This window comes from Dipodomys ordii, unplaced genomic scaffold (assembly GCF_000151885.1).
Source record: "Dipodomys ordii isolate 6190 unplaced genomic scaffold, Dord_2.0 Scaffold36, whole genome shotgun sequence".
NCBI classification, from domain to species: Eukaryota; Metazoa; Chordata; class Mammalia; order Rodentia; family Heteromyidae; genus Dipodomys; species Dipodomys ordii.
In genome coordinates this window covers 13546802-13566844 of record NW_012267252.1, presented here as the reverse complement: position 1 = coordinate 13566844, position 20043 = coordinate 13546802, and the positions used below count along the sequence as shown (strand labels likewise).

Here is a 20043-nt window from a genome sequence, read left to right as displayed (position 1 = left end):
GCCCTGGTAGGAAATTCAGTGATACTCCTCTCATCCCGGCAACTACAGGAAGCCTAAAATAGGCGGACATGGTCCGCAGGAAATAAGACCCTATTTCAAAAATAATAGGACTGGAAGACTCTTGGATCTCTCTTATTTCCACTGTGTGTGTTTTTCAGTTGTGGGGCTTGAACTCTGGGCCTGGGCACTGTCTCTCAGCCCTTTAACTCAAGGCTAGTGCTCCACCACTTGAGCCATAGCACCACTTCCAACTTTTTCTGCTTATGTGGTGCTAAGGAATCAAACCCAGGGCCTCATGCATGCAAGACAAAGACTCTACCACTGAGCCACCTTCCCAGCCCTCCTTCCTATGTCTTGTTTTTGTTCTTGTCTGCCCTTTGCTCCACATCACCATCTGCCTGTGCTTACCCATTGGGAGCTTTCATTGCTGGGTCTGCAGCAATGAAACCAGGTATCTGGTCCTTGGGTCTTCTTAGGACTCAGGCCAAATGAATCCTCATGTTCTTCCTGCTCTGCCCTACTAGGCAGTAACTGAAAACAAAGATCTTGACCAAGACCAACAAAGTCTAATCAGACCCCAGAGACCATCTATGCTCTGTGAATATCCTCCTGGTCATCTGACATACAAGAATATAAAGCAAGTGTATCGTGGGACTTTTTAAATAGATATGAACCTGTATCATTTCACCATCCCAAACAGTACTGAAGGAGCAGAGAGAGAAGATAAACAAACACTGGCTCAGTAATTCTACCTTCTAGTTGTGGGACTGGGCAAAATACTTGACTTTCCTGACCTCAGATTCCTTATCTGAAAAATAGAGATAATGACACTCACTACCTTGTACCACTGACAGTTTAGTTGCCTGCCACAGAGTGAAATCTCCACTGGAGCCAGTGATCCTCATTGTCCTTGTCATCAGCGTCATCAGCATCACCGCTTCATTGTCATCTTTTCATGTTCCAATGTGCCCTCTTAGTGCCTAGTAGCCTCTATTTGTGACCGAAAAGGGTTAACACCCTGGAAAGTTCCTTCTAATTCCTGGGAGAATGCAGCTCGGAGAGCTGGATCAAATGACACCAGGATTTTTCTTTCCAAGCCAGTGGTTAGGGGCTCAGCTTGCCCCACCTGCTACAGAAGGGGTAAAGGGGTGGGAACAGGTCAAGGAAGAGCCTGGTGGAACTGGATTTTCTTTCCCAAGGCTTTAGCTCAGTTTGTCTTCTAGTCTTTTGTTCTCCCCCAACAAAGTGAGAGAAAGACTTGTAAATGTGGCCGCTTGAAAACCAGCACAGTAACTCTCACCTGCAGAGGGCACAGTGCGCCCTTCCCCCAACCCCTGTGCTCTAGCACTGGCTGAAGCAATGAGTGAGATGAGTTGAGTGGGTGAGCAGAATGAATGCAAGGTCTCTTCTGAGTTTAGACAATCATCCCATTCTCCTCCTTCCCTCTTCCTGGTCTCTTCCTGCTCCACCAGCCTTTCCTCATTTTCAGCTGAGGCTAGGTAAGGACTTGACTTCTGTTCATCATTGGCTATCTGCCCTGGGCCTGGAAAACATCTATTCAAAATAAATAATTGGTGTCCACACCGCTATAGGATTGAGCTAGAGAAATCATACTGAAGAGATGTTAGGTAACTGAATATGCGCAGTTCTACCTAGGACTATGCATGATTCAATCTCTCTTTAAAAAATTTTTTTTGTGTTGGTTGTGAGCCTTGAACTCAGGGTCTGGGTGCTGTCCCTAAGCTCTTTAGCTCAAGGCTAGTGCTTTACCACTTCCAGCCACAGCACCACTTCTGGTTCTCTGGTGGTTAACTGGAGGTATGAGTTTCATGAACTTTCCTGCCTATGCTGGTTTTGAACTGTGATCCTCAGATCTCAGCCTCCTGAGTAGCTAGGATTACAAACCTGAGCCACCAGCACTCAGCTTATATGGGTCAACCTCTATCCATTGAACATGTTAAAGAATGCATCTTGGGAAGGATAAGGCCTTCTCTCAGATGGAAATTTAAGGTAGATAATAGAGGGCTTTTACACATCTACTAAACTACCTTTATTAAGGACGCAGGCCTGGGTCCTAAGGGAGTATTCAGGAAGATCTGTCACAAAATACATCAGGCTGGCTTCTTCTAATGCCAGGAGTTTCCCCTCCCTCCCTCCCTCCCTTCCATCTTTCTTTCCTCCCTCCCTCTCTCTCTCTCTTTTTTTCTTTTTTCCTTTATTTCTCCCTGAAATAGGAAAAACAGAAAAATCTCAGTAGGCAAGCAGTCAGAATAGTGGACAGTGCTTAAGTTCCAGAAAGCTCTGGCTTAACTAGCTTCCTGGATGTCAAATAACAAATGTGCTTTGGGGAGGGTATTAAGTTGCTCTCCCTGTTTCTTAGTAGCTGCTCTAGATCTGAATTATGTAATTCTTGATTGATATGTGAAGGACTTTCTGACCTCTGTCTGCCTCTTTATAACATCTGACCCATCTTATGCATGCTCAGGGCTAGGTGGCTCATTGTGTCTGGAAGCATCCACTGTCCTTTGAAAGAAAAAAAAAAAAACAAATAGCCAAATTAAGATGCCTACTTAGCATTTAGCCAGGAATAATATTAGATACAAAGGTTAATCCTTTCTATATAAAATGACTGCAATGATTTTTTTAAGTGTATTTCTTGTTGTTTTCAAAATATTCTCACATTCATGTTCTTAGTTCATCTTTAAGGTCAGGTATCCAGGAATTATAACTTCTTTTTAAATGATGGGGGGAGGGCATCTATAGCTCAGTGATAAAATACCTGCCTAGCATGCTGGATGCTTTGGATTTAATCTCCAACATAAATAAATGATAATAAATAAATATAATAATAAATCTTTATAGTAACCATAAACACGCAATACAATAATAAGTATTATTGTCATTTAGGGAAAAGAGAATTGAACTCTATAAAGGATTTGTCTGAGAGAAATAACAAAGGAAAACAAATGGGAGTCTCCAGATTTCATGTACCTAACTTGTTCTTCTTCCTGTTCTTCACTGAATAAAAAAGAATCTAAACACAGAAATAGAATTCCATTACAACAAAAAAAGTGTACTAAAAAGACAATGTAGAATTTTTTTTTTTTTGCCAAGTGTAATAGCACATCATATACCTGTAATCTCAGCACTTGGGAAGCTGAAATGGAAGGATTCAGAGTTCAAAGCCAGCCTGGGTTGTACAATGTAGACCTTGTCTTAGGGGAAAAAAGTGAAGACATTTTTGCTATGTCATAAGTGATGTGATTGTAAAAATCACCTGGGGACCGGGCACCAGTGGCTCATGCCTGTAATCCTAGCTTCTCAGGAGGCTGAGATCTGAGGATCGCGGTTCAAAGCAAGCCTGGGCAGGAAAGTCTATGTGTGAGACTCTTATCTCCAATAAATGATTCAGAAAAAAAGCCAGAAATGGTGCTGTAGCTCAAGGGGTAGAGTGTTAGCCTTAAGAACAGAGAGGCTCAGGGACAGAGCCCAGGTCCTGAGTTCAAGTCTCAGGACCAACAATTAAAAACAAAATCATCTGGGAAGGAAGAGCTTTGGTTCTCATGCCCAGAAATTCACAATGAATAAGACTGGGCAGGTACACAGCAATCTATATGCTTAATGGGTTCTGCCAAGTGATGTCAGGAAGATTCCTCGCACTGGTTGGGAAGAGTTGAATCGTAATATTTTTTTGTTTTCCTTTTTGGAATGACTCAGGCCACGTAAAAAATGCTTAGTCTCCTCTTCTCCTCCATTTTCAGTGTAACACAGCTATCTCTAAAAAGGAAAGTTAGAGACTTTCTCAGCAACTCCAGGGCAGGGTATATCCCCAAGCTCTAACAAATCTAACCTTGAACCTCATTGTGTTGGATTGTGTAAACAGCAAAGGAGTGAACAAGAGACACACAGCCTGGACTCCCCACTGGAGAAAAGTTTACAAACATACTCTTAAGAATTCCACCTTGACCAACTAAACTTTCAGAGTGAAGGTTGAAATATTGAGACTTTTCCTGAGCAGATGGCAGTCTGAATTCTTGCATGTTTGGCTGTAAATTCTTTGGCCCAGATGTCTATTTTCAGCAGGCAGTTGTGAACTCTTGCAAGTTTAAGCTGCTGTATGATATACATTACTAATTTACTAGATCAATTACCAAAGGGTTCAGTGGTCAGTCAAGAGAAATATGAAAATTCCACTCTGACTCAAGCCAGAAATTTTTACAGGAATCATTCCTAAGAGCCTGAGAAATTCTGTGGTTCTACTTTTACTGATTCAAACTCCTTTCTCAGTTACCCAGGGAGGACGGTCCATCCAATCAGCATACTGTTCCAACTCTGTCAAACAGTTACTTTAAATCATCATTACTATACCCTTAGTTGTGGTTTTAATGTACTTACAGTGGCAGCTATATGGCTAAAAACAGGCCCTGCTTTGGCAGGGTAGAGTGGTAATTCTCAACCATGGTTAATATCAAAATCACCAAGGAGCCTTTAGGACATGTCTGGGTGTGTTTATTTGTCCCTACTTTTTTTTTTTTTAAAGTTTTCTGGGAGTGTCCTTTATAATTTTCCTCAGCCAGACCTACTATTTTTGTGAAGGTCTCTCATGTTCTGGGGGCTTTGGCTATAATACATGTAATCCTTCCAACAGCTCTGCAGGGCAGGAATTCTTTTGTACACATTACAAATAAGGCAAGTGAGGCCCAAAAGAGTTTACAAAAATTGTCCTAAGTTACCAAGTCCAACACTATGCACTTTCTACATGAAAATCCATCATTACTTAAGATGGATTACTCAGGGTTCAGCAAGATGAATTACTCTGCACAGTAGAATAGCAGAAACACCTGTGGATATTTTTCTTTCTGAGAAAAAGTCCTGCTCCTTCTTTCTCTTTCTTATCCTTTGGGTCTCAGGATAGCATTTCCATAAGGGTACTTGCCTTGTGCCTTTAATTCTAGCCAGCAGCCCCTATTTTGTGCTTCTAAATCTACTCTGCACTGGACTTTACATTATATTGTAATGGTTTATTGACTTTTTTGTCTCTATGCCTATGTTCTCCCAGATCTAGTTGAGTACCTAGCTTAGTAAATCTTTGGTAAATAAATAGATGAGTGGACAGATAGGTGGATGGATGAATAAGTGAGTAGATATATTGATGGATAGATGGATGGGTGGATAGATGAGTGAATGACTGGGTGGGTGGGTGGGTAGGTGGGTAGATGGATGGGATAGATAGATGGGTAGGTGTAGATGGATGTGTGCATGGATGGGTGGATGCATGAGTGGACGGTGTTTGAGTGGATGGATGGATGGGTGAGTGCATGGATGGGTGAGTGCATGGATGGATGAAAGTGAATGGATAGTTGATTGCATGGATGGGTAGATGGATGGATAGAAGGGTAGGTGAGTGGGTAGATGAATGAGTGAATGGGTGGTTGAATGGATGGATAGATGAGTAAGTAAATGGATGGATGTATAGGTGGATGTAGGTAGATGAATGGATGGGTGAATAAGTAGGTGGATAGGTAGGTGGACAGATGGGTGGATGTATAGATGGATAGGTGGGGTTGGATGGATGGGTGCATGAATGAATGAATGGATGCATAAGTAAATGGGTGGTTGAGTGTATGGATGAATGGACAGATAGATAGATAACAGAAGGGGTGGTTGAATGGATGTAATCAATTTGTAAACTACCAGTAGGAGCAAGAGATCAAAAATAAAGATATGACAGCTTTTGAAAATTTTAGAATAGAGGAACCATTTTTTTTGTTGTTGTTTGAAACCTGTGGAATCTTTTTAGTAAAGGAAGATTCCCAACACACATGATTCAGAATGCAAACATTAGACCAAGTGTGATGTTCCCAAGGAAATATTCAGGCAATGAACGAAGGAACCAATAGCACTCCCCTCTGCGTGATAATAATGCTGTGCTGGTCTCATACCGTCCTTTTCCTCTAAAGAGCTGAAGTCACGCAGCAGAGGATATGGTTTATTACTTCCATTTCAAAGAACTTTCTCAACTCTCCAGTTCTTCCAAGTTTCTGAGAGGAAAGAAGGCAGAAGGGAGAATAAAGAACATCTGTTTGGTGAATTTGGAGGTGTTCACACCCTATTGCTCCACAGTGGTTAATATAAAGAGAAAGGGTTTTGAAATATGGCAGGTCTTCAAGAGTAACAAAGGATATCTCAGGAAACAAAGTGAACCAACAAGAGCATGATACAACCAGGAAGAGTATAAATAGGTCTAGATGTTAGAGAAGAAGCTCCTCCTTGCAGGCATTGCTCTAGGACTAGGACAGCTTGTCTAAAAAAAAAGTCACCTCATAAAACAATGGGCAGGTCTTCAAGAGTAACAAAAGGCAGATTGAAAAAATCCCAAACACAGTGCAATCTTGCCAGGTTCATGCATGCGCACAGGCAAACACACCCTAACTCAATAACCATCTTCATTTCCCTGCCCCCATCCCTCCTTCATCCTCCATAGTGCAGAGTCTGATGTAAGATGAAGCCCATTTTGAAGATCAGAGCAAGTACCACACACACCCCCAACCAGAGCATTTTTCCCTCATTATCACCTCATTAAGGTACCACTAAGGTCCTTCCTCTTTATATGACAATATCATGCAAAGAACTGGTCCCTTAAGGCTTTGATGAAGCATGACTGATATTTAAGACCAACCATTCAAGAGCATTTGATGGTGGTTGTGTTTATTCAGAATGGCACTTTTATGCGAGGCCATAAAGTGGTGAATTTCCTATACAAAGCTGTGAGTATGTGAGCTGGGGCAGGTGGCCTGTGGAGGTCTAAGGTAGTGCAGGGCAGTATTGCTTATGGTTCCCGAGTCACCTGGCTGACAACTGCTGAGCTTGGATTGGGAATTCCACAGCTGGGCTCTGGTATGGGTTCCTCTCATGGAAAAAAGGAGAAAGTGATGGCTGTGAGAAAAGGGAATCAGAGAAAAGCAAGCTATCTCTCACAGATAGTAGCCACACACCTTTTGGCTACCTAGTTCTGAGAAAAGGAAGCCATTGATAAGTGAATTTAACCTCTGACATTCCAAACACAGGGTTACTTAGAAGATGAGGCCAAAGTGGTGGGGAAAATATGCCCATCCACAGAACGATATGCTTTCCCTTGTCTCCAAATTCTGGTCACAACCTTAAACTCATCTTCTGTTTGGGCCCAGGAAAGGAAGTGAAAGAAAAATGGCCATTCCAAGGTGAGTGAATGAATGTATAGCTCAAGGCCTGTCAGCTCAGCCCATGTTTAGCTGTGGGTAGCTAGAGACTTATAAACATAAGTACAAGCAGGATTGATCTCCCGTCAAATCAGATTGTATTTCCTATATGTCCTTCTTCTTGGAAATAATTTTATTGACATATAATTTACCGACTCTAAAATTCAGTCATTTGAAGTGAACGATTTAATTGTATATTGCCATTAATTTCAAAATTTTGTTTCAATCTCTTATTAGGAGTTTCAATACACTGATAAGGAAGGGAATTCAGCTGAAATATAGGGAGAAAAAGACAGTAGAAGAACAGAAAGCAAAGGAGAATTTGTGTCCGGATTTCCCAATCTTTTCCTTAGGCTTCAAAAACCAACATGGTGGGGCTGGGAAGGTGGCTCAGTGGTAGAGCGCTTGCCTTGCATGCTCGAGGCCCTGGGTTCGATTCCTCAGCACCACATTAAGCAGAAAGAAAAAAAGCCGGAAGTGGCGCTGTGGCTCAAGTGGTAGAGTGCTAGCTAGCCTTGAGCTGAAGAGCTGAGGGACAGCGCCCAGGCCCAGAGTTCAGGCCCCATGACTGGACCAAAAAAAAAAAAAAAAAAAAAAACCAACATGGTGGCATGGCTGCCAAGAACATTGATAGAATGGGGACCAGAATAGGCTTTGTGGATCAGGGCTGAGAGTTGGAAAAGGCCTCTGGGAAGCCATAGGAAATCTCAGCCTCTGCCCAGTTTCCTGTCACTCTGTGAGCCCTCCCCTGGAGGGAAATCAGGCAACCCAGACACAGAATAACAGCTCAGTGACCTGAACCAGGTGCCAATTTTCAACTCAAGCCCTTTTCTTGCTTCTCAAATTGCAGCATTAAATGAGGTAAAACATCAGATTACAGAGACTTTTTTTTTAATGAGAATTCAGGGAAGTTTCTGAGTTAGCTGAGAAGTATGAAAGTATTTAACCTCTGCTCGGCTATCTGCCCTTCATTAACATTTCCCATCTACTGTGGCTCACCAACTGCACTTTCTCAAACAAGTTCACCATTTGGCGTTTGGATCTGGTTATAGCCAGACAGTGCATATCACCATTACAGCATACAAATCAGCCTGCAGATGCATTTAAGGACCAAAAGGGGTTTTTTGGGGGGGGTGGGGATTTTTTCTTTCTTTTTGTTTTTTTTCAGGGCAAATGTTTGTGGGAAGGAAGAAGAACAAAATGTTGCTTTGTGAGTGAATTCCTGGCTACTTAGGGTTAGGGGCTGCTCAGGGCATTTCTCTTCATCAATAATGATCCCTCGTTGCTGGACAGCCATTCTCTGGGGAGTGATGGTCCCAAATGTCCTTCATGAACACCACTGAAGAGTGGATTTCTTTTTAAAAACCTTTTCACTGTATTTGATGTTGGTATACTTTGTGGAGGGGAAGGGAAAAAACAAATTGTTTAAATAGGGATGCAGGTGGACCCATTGCAACAATGAGATGTACAAGTTGTTATGTCCATGGGGGGCGGGGAGAGAGGGAGATGGGAAGGGATGGGAAGGGGAAACAAAGGAGGAGGCAACAATCCTTGATAAGAAATGTACTCATTGGGGCTGGGAAGGTGGCTCAGTGGTAGAGCGCTTGCCTTACATGCATGAGGCCCTGGGTTCGATTCCTCAGCACTACATAAAGAAAAAGAAAAAAGCCGGAAGTGGCGCTGTGGCTCAAGTGGTAGAGTACTAGCCTTGAACTGAAGAGCTGAGGGACAGCACCCAGGCCCAGAGTTCAGGCCCCATGACTGGATCCCCCCACCCCCCAAAAAAGAAATGTACTCATTATCTTGCCAATGTAATTGTAACCCCTCTATATGGTATTTTCACAATTAAAAAACAAAACCAGTATTAGGGATTGTTCTAGGGCCTGGGTGCTGGGTGCTGGGTGCTGGGTGTTGCCCTTAGCATTTCCATCAAGGCTGACATTCTACCTCTCGAGTCTCATTTCCACTTCTCTTTTTGTTTGTTTTTATTTTTCTTTTTTGTGTTTTTAGGGTTTTTTTTTTCTGGTTAATTGCAGATAAGAATCTCACCAAACTTTCCTGCCCAAGCTGGCTTTGAACTGAGATCCTCAGATCTTAGCTTCTTGAGTAGCTGGGATTACAGATGTGATCACTGGCACCTGAATGAAGAGCAGCTTTTTTTTTTTTTTTGGTGGCATGGCATTGGGGGTGGGAAGGAGGGAGAATGATTCTAGAGCTTGAACTCAGGGCCTGGGCACTGTCCCTGAGCTTCTTGCTCAAGTGCTCAAGGCTTGTGTGCTTTGCCACATGGGCTACAGCGTCACTTCCAGCTTTTTGGTGGTTAACTGGAGATAGGAGTCTCATGGATTTTCTTGCCCAGGCTGGCTTTGAACTGTGATCCTTAGATCTCAGCCTCCTGAGTAGCTAGGATTACAGATGTGAGTCAAAGGCATCTGGTTGAAGAGTAGCTTTCTGAGGTCTGAGAGACACCAGGAGTATCTGACTGAGACTAAGTCCCAGCCTTGGCCTTTACCACAATGGCTTTGTAGACTGGGGCTAAGAGAGGAAAGGCCCGTGGGAAGCCTGGGAAATGCTGGTGCAGACTTAGGCACAGGGAAAAATGAGGCTTTGACTTCCATCTTGGTTCTGGTCCCCACTGCGCATTTACAATGAGTCCACTCAGTATGGGCATCTATCACCCTGAAGCCCTTGGGAGATTGGAACCTCCAACCTGCTGATCATCCCTAGTGGGCACAAGCCTTGGAAAAACAATGTGTACCAGGCCTTAGAGCCCAAAGAAGGCTCTGTGATTGGATGTTTCTGGAATATTCTGCCACAGTCATGCAGTGTAGCTGGGTAAACCAGAAAACACCCTCCCCCTGCCCCCAGGAGGAGGATCCAAAGGGAAAGAAAGAAAAAACCCAGACCTGAAATGGAGGTAGTGGGCTTATGGACCACCTAGCCAAGGACAGGGATCCAGCAGAGCCTAAGAGCTGCCCAGGCTGAGCCCATGGCTGGTCCTCTTCCTGGCTAAGTGGCACTTTATCCTTAGTCCTCCACAAGGGTCCAACTCCCAACACCTTCCTGGTAGGCCCATGCTGCTGTCTCAGTCACTTTATGGACTCAGTTTCTCAGTTTGCTAAGTTGGGGAAACCATGTCATATAACTCTGTTACTAACATGGAAGCTTTACTTCCATTTTGTTCATACCATAGTAGTTAAGACAATGTGTTGTTGTTTGTTTGTTTTGAGTCCTGGGGCTTGAACTCAGGGCCTGGGTGCTGTCCCTGAGTTTCTTTTGCACAAGGCTAGTGCTCTTCCACTTGAGCCAGAGCTTTCTGGTGGTTTACTGGAGAAAAGTGTCTCACAGACTTTCCTGCCTGGGCTATCTTCAAACCCTGATCCTCAGATCTCAGCCTCCTGAGCAGTTAGGATTACAAGCATGAGCCATTTGCTGAATGAATGGGGTTTTATGGTATTTCTAAATTTTTTCTTAATTCGCACATTGAGGCAAGTGTGTTGTCAAACTCTCACGGCCTTGGTTTCCTTAGCTGTGAGAGGGACCGGCTTGTGTGTCACTGAACCCTTGTATAGACCCAGCTGGCATGTTGGGGCTGGGTGCCTCTAAGGACCCTGATATGCAGAGTGTGTTAACATCCTGCCCGGTAGTGGTTCTGTGGCACTCCAGCAACCTACTAAGTACTCACAGGGCACCTGGAAGCTCTGGAGAAATGGTCAGCTGGCAATAGTCCATGCCCTCCAGGCCTTTACAATTTGCTCAAGATCCTCATACTTTCCTATAATTAAATTGCACAGGGTGTGGCTCCAAAGGAAAATGCTGGGTGGGTGGACCATCCAGTGTGACCTTTAAAGAGAATGGTCAGCCGGGCGCTGGTGGCTCACGCCTGTAATCCTAGCTACTCAGGAGGCTGAGATCTGAGGATCGCGGTTCAAAGCCAGCCCGGCAGGAGAGACCGTGAGACTCCTATCTCCAATAAACCACCAGAAAACCGGAAGTGGCGCTGAAGCTCAAGTGGTAGAGCGCGTGCCTTGAGCTGAAGAGCTAAGGGACAGTGCCCAGGCCCAGAGTTCAAGCCCCACGACCGACAAAAAATAAATAAATAAATAAATAAAATAAAAATAAAGAGAATGGTCAAACTGGGCATGGGTAGCTCACGCCTGTCATCCTAGCTACTCAGGAGGCAGAGATCTGAGGATCTTGGTTCAAATCTAACCTGAGCAGGAAAGTTCCTGAGACTCTTATCTCCAATGAACCACCAAAAAGCTGTGGATCAAGAGGGAGAGTGCTAGCCTTGAGCAAAAACAGCTCAGGGAAGCTGGGCACTGGTGGCTCACGCCTATAATCCTAGCTACTCAGGAGGCTGAGATCTGAGGATCACAGTTCAAAGCCAGCCCAGACAAGAAAGTCTGTGAGACTCTTATCTCCAATTAACCACCAGAAAACCAGAAGTGGCGCTGTGCTCAAGTGGTAGAGCACTAGCCTTGAGCTGAAGAGCTGAATGACAGCGCCCAGGCCCAGAGTTCAAGCCCCACAACTGCTGAGAGAAAGAGAGAGAGAGAGAGGGAGGGAGAGAGAGAGAGGGAGGGAGAGAGAGAGAGAGAGAAAGGACACTCAACTCTTGATCCCTAGTCTATAAAAGCAAATCACCTTTGTCTTCTTTAGCTCAGCAGAGGTTTTTCTGTTTAAGGATCTCATGTCACAAGTTTGCCACAACCATTCCTTCATTCACCAAGGACATTCATTTAATCATTCAGATGAATTAATCCTGGTTAATATGATTGATCTGAATTAGTCTGGATTAATTAATCTGCATGATTAATTAGTCATGAATTTCCAGCCCTGTGTGAGGGGCACAGAAGGACAGACAGACGTCAGGCTGTCGCCATTTCTCATCCATTCAAAGGCTTCATTGCTGCTTCTTGGCTTCTACCTATTTATCAGGCAAAGACTGTGCGAGGGTAAATCCATTATTGGGGCACCAAATAGGATCGATTTGTGGTTTTCAGATGTTTCTATCATGATTGGAAGTCTGGTAGAGCTCACAATGGGTTTTCTCACATGTGTGTCATGTCTGCTGAGTTCTCTACCGACCCAATGAAAAAGGCATGAGTTATTGGTTATTTGTATAAGCTTCAGATGGCAGGAAACTGAGTTCCACGCCATGTATGGTGGTGGTACACATTGGTAATCCCAGCACTCAGGACTTTGAGGCAGGAAGATTCTAAGTTTGAGACCACACTTGGTCTATATAATATTTTGAACCATCTCTGACTGCATAGCAGAACCTTGTCTCAAAAAGAAAATGAAAAAAAAAAAGAGGAAAGGGTGAAGTACAAATGCCTATAATCCCAGCTCGGTGGGAGTAGAGGTAGAACTATCTCCTTTGAAGCTGGCCAGAGTTAAAAAAGCATGAAATCCTATGTGAAAAATAACAAAATATAAAGGTCTGGGGAAGCCAGGGCTGGTGGCTCATGCTTGTAATCCTAGCTACTTAGGAGGCTGAGATCTGAGGATCACGGTTCAAAGCCAGCCTGGGCCAGAAAGTTTGTGAGAATCTTATTTCCAATTAATCACCAGAAAACTGGAAGTGGCCCTGTGGCTCAAAGTGGTAGAGTACTAGCCTTGAGCCAAAAAGCTCAGGGACAGTGCCCAGGCCCAGAGTTCAAGCCCCATGAACAACCAAAAAAGGGCTGGGGGGGGGGGCTGGGAAGGTGGCTCAGTGGTAGAGTGCTTGCCTAGCATGCATGATGCCCTGGGTTTGATTCCTCAGCATCACATAAGCAGAAAAAAGCCGGAAGTGGCGCTGTGGATCAAGTGGTAGAGCACTAGCCTTGAGCTGAAGAGCTGAGGGACAGTGCCCAGGCCCAGACTTCAGGCTCCATGACCAACAAAAAAAGGGGCTGGGGCCATGACTTAAGTGATAGAACATCTGCTTAGAAAGGTCAAGACTCTGAATTCAAACCCCAATACCAGAAAACAAAGAAACAACTACAATTAGTTGAATTGCAGAAAGGAAAATAACCAACCCTGAGACACTCAGCTGGAACTTGTACTTCTGCCTCCTGAATGTGATCAGTGACTCTATATCATCCAGCTACCCCAAGGGAGGGCGATTTCCACCCCACTGTCTCTCCTGTGTCACCTACATCTCAGGCAATGATGTGCTTATGCATGTTCAACAAGTAGCTCTGGAAGGAAGGGAGGGAGGGAGGGAGGGAGGGAAGGAAGGAGGAAGGCCATAAAATTGGCTTATCCTGATACCGCCATTCTAGTGTCTAGCACACAGTAGATGTTCAGAAGATATTGGTGCTCAAGGATCCAGCCATGCCCTGTTTCTGCTAATCTGGTGTTTGGGTTACCTCAAGGTCTTTGAGAGACTGGGCACTGGTGGGTCATGCCTGTCCGAAATCCTAACTACTCAAGGAGGCTTAGATCTGAGGATCTCGGTGCAATGTTAGGCTGGCAGAAAAGTCCCTGAGACTCTTATCTCCAATTCATGACCAGAAAAGCAGAAGTGGTGCTGTGGCTCAACTTGGTAGAGCGCTAGCCTTGAGCAAAAGAGCTCAGGGACAGCGCCAGGCCCTGAGTTCAAGCTCCCTGACTGACAAAAAAAAAAAAAAAAGATGTTTGAGAAAGAGGCTGTACCACTCGCTTCTGTACCCACCATGACATTGCCTCTATTTTACATGTTTCTAATTCTCATGGCAGTTCTGCAAGGCAGAAGACGCAGAGACTCAGCAAGACCAAGTGAATGCTGTAAACCTGCCTGGCTATGAAGGGATGTGGCCAAGGAGATGAGCGCTGAAAGGATTCGGAACTCCCTGACCAATGAATAGTGGCATTGGCCTCTCACCCAGAGACCTCCATTTCCCTCCTTTTCTACAGCAGCCATTTTTCATTTGTCACAGGAGCCCAAGTAAGAACATTAGAACATTAGTAATGCATGTTACAAGTGTGTAACAAGCATCCTCCCAAAGCTCAACCTCTGTGCACTGAATATTAATGATAGAATATGATGATGAAGAAATAATGAGGTTTCATAAATACGCACTCGGTTCTAGGGCTCAAGGAGACCACGCATGGGCTTTGTAGATTCTGCCATTGTGAGGATTACATATAGTTCCTCATTAACAACCTTGGAAGGGGAATATTACAGCTCCTGATACCACTGAGAAAACACTGGAGGCTCAGCAAGCTTAAATGAGCTACTCTATAGGCTACGTCTCCCTTGAAATGCTTTCAATTTCAGATTTTGGAATATTTTTTAATTGATCATGGGGCTTAAACTCTGGGCTTGGGCGCTATCCCTCAGCTCTTCAGCTTAAGGCGAGTGCTGTACTGCTTGAGCCACAGCACCACTTGTGGTTTTCTAGTGGTTTATTGGAGATGAGTCCCACGGACTTTCCTACCTGGGCTGGCTTTGAACCCTGATCCTCAGATCTCAGCCTCCTGAGTAGGTAGGATCACAGGTGTGAGCCACTGGTGCCCAGCTGCTTCTGGGTTTTGAGTGGTTACTTGGAGATAAGAGGTTCATGGGGACTTTTCTTTCTAGGCTGGCTTTGAACAGTGATCCTTAGATCTCAGCCTGCTGGGTAGTTAGGATTATAGGTTTAAGCCATCAGCACCCAGCTAGATTTTGGAAATTTTAATATATTAATGATATATAGGGCTGGGAAGGTGGCTCAGTGGTAAAGCGCTTGCCTTGCATGTATGAGGCCCTGGGTTCAATTCCTCAGCACCACATAAGCAAAAAGAAAAAAGCCGGAAGTGGCGCTGTAGTTCAAGTGGTAGAGTGCTAGCCTTGAGCTGAAGAGCTGAGGGACAGCGCCCAGGCCCAGAGTTCAGGCCCCACGACTGGACCCAAAAAAAAAATTATATAGGGCTGGGAATGTGGCTTAGTGGTAGAGCACTTGCCTAGCATGCAGGAAGTCCTGGGTTTGATTCCTCAGTACAACATAAACAGAAAAAGCTGGAAGTGGCACTGTAGCTCAAGTGGTAGAGTACTAGCCTTGAGCATAGAGGCTCAGAGACAGATTTTTACTCATGTGTTCATACATGCATTCATACACACACAGATCAAATCCCTTCCCCCCCATCTTCTCTTGTCCCTGTACCTCCTCTCACTGGGCCTCCCATCAGGAGTTCCTTTCTACTTCTATATCTGTAAAAGCAAAATGTAGACGCTGCATATGAGAAAAAGCATTCCATCTTTGTCCTTCTGAACCTGACTTATTTCATTTACCAAGATATTCTCCAGTTCCATTCATTTTCCTACAAATACCATAATTTCATTCATCTTTATGGCTAGATAATATGTGCATACACGTATAAACTATAAACTGCACATATATATAAATATAATTTTCTTTAGCCATTTATTGGCTGACAGGTACTTGGCTGATCCTATAATTCGGACATTGGGTATTGTGTAGCTCTAAACTTGATGTGCAAGGACCTCTGTTGCACAATGACCTAAATGCCTTTGGGTATATACTGAGGGTTGGTATAGCTGGATAATATAATAGTGCGTGCGCGCGCGCGTGCACACACACACACACACACACAGGTAGGTGTGCTCATGCATATATTCATGTGCCAGTACTGGGGACTGAACTCAGGCAACTGTCCCTTAGGTGTTTTAGGCTGGTTCTCTACCACTTATTTGAGCTATACCCTCACTTCTGGCTTTTTGTCAGTTATTTGTAGATAAGAGTCTGATGGACTTTACTGCTCAGGTTAGCTTTAAATAGTCCTCAGACTCAGCTTCCTGGCATAGCTGGATTACAGGCCTGAGTCACCAGTGTCCGGCTCATGTGGTAGTGCTAATGAAGTTCACTTATGCTTCCTATGCACCTTACACATATAACCTCAGGAAATTGCATGCAGTGCTTTCGGTGTACCTGCATTTTGACTCACTGCATGAGGTGATCTGTGGAGTTTTCCACTTACAGTTTCATGTTGTTCCCCCTGAAGTTCTAGATTTGGGGATATTTCTGATTTTGAATTAGGGGCACTCAATCTTTATGTGCAGATCTCAACACAAGGGCTGGAGGACAGGTAGTTTATCTGGGATGTCATCCCAGAAGTTCAAGACAGGGGGAGGCAACAGGCATTGGTGGCTCACGCCTGTAATCCTAGCTACTCAGGAGGCTGAGATCTGAAGGATCACAGTTCAAAGCCAGTCCAGGCAGGAAAGCCCATGAAACTCTTATCTCCAATTAACCACCAGAAAACCAGAAGTGGCCCTGTGGCTCAAGTGGTAGAGCTCTAGCCTTGAGCTGAAGAGCTCAGGGACAGCGTCCAGGCCCAGAGATCAAGCCCCATGACTGACACAAAAAGAGGGGGGCAGGGGAAGGGATGGGGAAAGGAAAAAGTGGCACTTCCAGAGACAGGAACTCAATCCTACTGCAGGCACTCTGAGGACATGTTTACGCACCAATTGCTGTCTCTCATGGAAGGACGCCTTCTCTAGAGGGTCAGATGCAGGTTCTCTGGCTGTCCTACCCAGGGAGAGCCTTGGGTCTCATGGCAGGGAGAGGCGCCAGGTGCCTGATGGGGAGGCCAGTAAGGATTCATAGGGAATGACTTTGAAGGTAAGCCCCGACAATATGGGACATCTTGCCCAGGGCAAGTCATAAAAGCCAACCTATGATTTGAATGCGAATCTATTCTAGGCAAAGCGCTTTTCCTAGCTTGGTAGCAGTGGCTCACGCCTGTAATCCTAGCCATTCAGGAAGCTGAGATATAAGAATCACAGTTCAAAGCCAGCCCAGGCAGGGAAGTTCATGAAATTCTTATCTCCAATTAATTACCAAAAAAAAAAAGGGACAGAAGTGGAGCTGTGGCTCAAGTGGTAGAGTGCTAGCCTTGAACACAAAAGCTCAGGAACAGTAGTGCCTAGGTCCTGAGTTCAAACGTCAAGACCAGCAAAAAAAAAATAAAAATAAATTAACTCTTTTCCTTGGCGGAGCGGGGGTAGGGGGGTGTGGGGGGGTGGGAGGATGGTAAAAGGGGTGATGTCGATCAAGATGCATTGTACTCATAATCTGACTTGTTGAAAAGAAACCTTGTTTGTGCAACTTCTTAAAATAAATTACCCCAATACTTATGGCCAGGTAAGAAGGTAGAGTCCCTAGACCTTGGAGGTGAAATGGGTGGTCTGGTGATAAGGAGGTGGTTAGAGCTGGGTCCCAGGTTTCTGGCTGATTGCAGTTATTGGTTGAGGCTCAGCCATTGCTTATGGGGAAAGAATGCAGCCCCCGAGGCCCTCAGTGACTTTGTATCTGCAGGTGTAATTTAGCTGCTCACAGTACTTCCCTTCAATCTCTTTGTTGTAAAGCCTAAATCCATAGGCAAGAACAATAAGACCAATAGAAGACAAGTCCACAAAAGCCACATGTGAGGGAGATGAGCTAAGAATACAGGCCTTCTTGGGGCACCCAAGCCTCTTTTGAAGTATGCAGAACCCCCCTCCCAGCATATCCCAAACAAAACAAAATGAAAAACACGCATAAAACCCCAACCAAAGTCAGGCATTCTGTTTTCTCAGGGCTCCCTTGCCAATGATGTCTCGACGCTGTATTAAATGGGGCTGTTTGTTTAAGAGCTGAGCAGGTGCTTTCCACTGGCACTGACTGGAAACAAAGCCAAGCCCTGGCCTAGGCCAGTGGGGACAGCCATTAGCGAGAATGAACGGAGGGAAGGCAAGGCTGGGCCAACCTTTCAGTGCTGAAAAGGTTTTGTTTTGTTCCTTTCTTTTTTTTCCCCTCTCTCTCTTAAAGTAATTTTTTTTTTCTTGGCAAAGCCACTGGATTAAAATCTAACTATTCTATTTCCAAATCTTTTTGTTAAAAAAAGGAAAATTGGAAATCACTGAGGGGAAAGGGATGAACAGACACGGCTGACCCTTGACCTTGACCCATCCCAGCTGACCTTCCGGTCATTGTCCTCATCTGCCCTCACCTGTCACTGAAGGTTGGCACTTGGAGCTCTGGGTCTGGGGAAGCTTGGCCGGAAAGGATCTCAGGAGCCATCCCCGGAACACTACCCGTCTGGGGCACCCTATGTTGAGATCCTTTGGTCTCAAGGGATGTGTTCATGCAAGATCTGGACAGAGTTCACATGGAGGGCGAAGAGCTTGTCCTTGGTCCTGAACTGGCTGCTAGTCCTAGCTTGGCTGCTCCTAACCATGGGACCTTAAGTCGGCCACTTTGTTTCTTGGAGCCTCAGTTTCCTTGTCTGTAAAGTAGGCATGATAGCACCTGCCACACTGGTAAGGCCTGAAAGCCCAGAGTATAGCTGAACTGGCCTCTTACACTCATAAAAACTATGGAGCACCCCCAAGACTTCACCCTAGAAAACTCAAGAAGATACATTTCATTGGGCTTCAGAGTGAAGACATCATCATGTACCGGGAAAATTCTAGTGTATGATTGCATTGGTGGTAGAGCACTTGCCTAGCATGTACAAGGTCAGAGAGAGAGGAAGGGGAGAAAGGAGGGAGAGGGGGCGGGAGGGAGGAAGGGAAGGACAAAATAAATAATTTGTCAATATATCACCAAGTCTGGTGACTGAGCTCAGAGACTTTGTGAAGTCTATACTCATGCATATGAAATCCCTCACATGCCACACGCTGAGGGCCCAGGAAGTTGGCACACCTGGACAGGTGTGTGGGCCTTGCACACTCCAAGTCTATGGATGAATGCTACATGCAAGACCTGCAGCAGGAGGCTCTCAGGAGGGTTCCCAGTCTACCTGCAATGGCTAGAGGGAAGACCAGCATGAGCTCAAGCAGCTGAGGGCAGGTGGGAGGGATTTGTGGGCGGGACTTGTGAGGTACTTTTCTACTTCCTGTTGCTACTCTGCTCTGCAAGAGCATGCTATTAGGCCAGCACGCTATTAAGCTATTAGTGCCCTACCTCTGAAGCAGGCTGGGAGGGACTCTAGTGGGCGCTTGCTGTCCTGGCCGGTGAGCAGAGATCGCTTCCTTTTTCCTTATGTGTGTGAGGCAGGGACAATGTTCACCTTCAGATGGCCAGGAGGGTTTAAGTGAAATCAAAGGACAGAATACTATCAGCCAACTATGGTTGATTAAGAGGTTCTCTCTGGCCAGGTGCTGGTGGTTCACATCTCTAGTCCCAGGTCCTCAGGAGGCTGAGACCTGGAGGAAGGCCGAAAAGTCTACAAGACTCCACTTCCAATTAACTTATCAAAATGGTAGACTGGAAGCATGGCACACATGGTAAGCGTAGCAAGGGAGCAAGTAAGTCAAACAAGGGCCCTGAGTTCACGGGCCAACATAAGAAAAGGGAGTCTCTTTCTCTCCCCCTGTCCTCATTCTCGCTGTCTGCCATATTCAACATACCCCCCCTCACCTTTTTTCTTTCAACATAGCTCTTTAGTTGGCTCATGAGGCTTTGAAGTTGGTGCTGTGTTCAAGAAGGCACGAGTGGCCGGGTGCTAGTGGCTCACCTGTAATCCTAGCTACTCAGGAGGCTGAGATAGGAAGATCACATGTCCAAGAGACTCTGATCTCCAATTAACCACAGGAAAAACAAACAAACAAACAAACAAAACAGGAAGTGGAGCTGTGCCTCAAAGTGGTAGAGAGCTAACCTTAAGAGAGCTCAGGGACAGTGTCCAAACCCTGAGTTCAAGCCCCAAGACTGAAAAAATAAGAAAGGGAAGGAAGGAAGGAAGGAAGGAAGGAAGGAAGGAAGGGAGGGAGGGAGGGAGGGAGGGAAGGAAGGAGGAAGGCCATAAAATTGGCTTATCCTGATACCGCCATTCTAGTGTCTAGCACACA

At 45.1% G+C, this 20043-nt stretch overlaps 1 long non-coding RNA gene across 1 annotated transcript in view; it reads left to right on the top strand.

The window, feature by feature from the left end:
* The first annotated feature begins 2663 nt into the window (after positions 1–2663).
* The window catches only part of LOC105986686, a 21661-nt gene continuing 4281 nt past the window's right edge, over positions 2664–20043 (top strand). The window contains exon 1 of the long non-coding RNA XR_001175128.1: positions 2664–2693. This is a non-coding gene — a long non-coding RNA (uncharacterized LOC105986686). The remainder of the gene's footprint in view (positions 2694–20043) is intronic.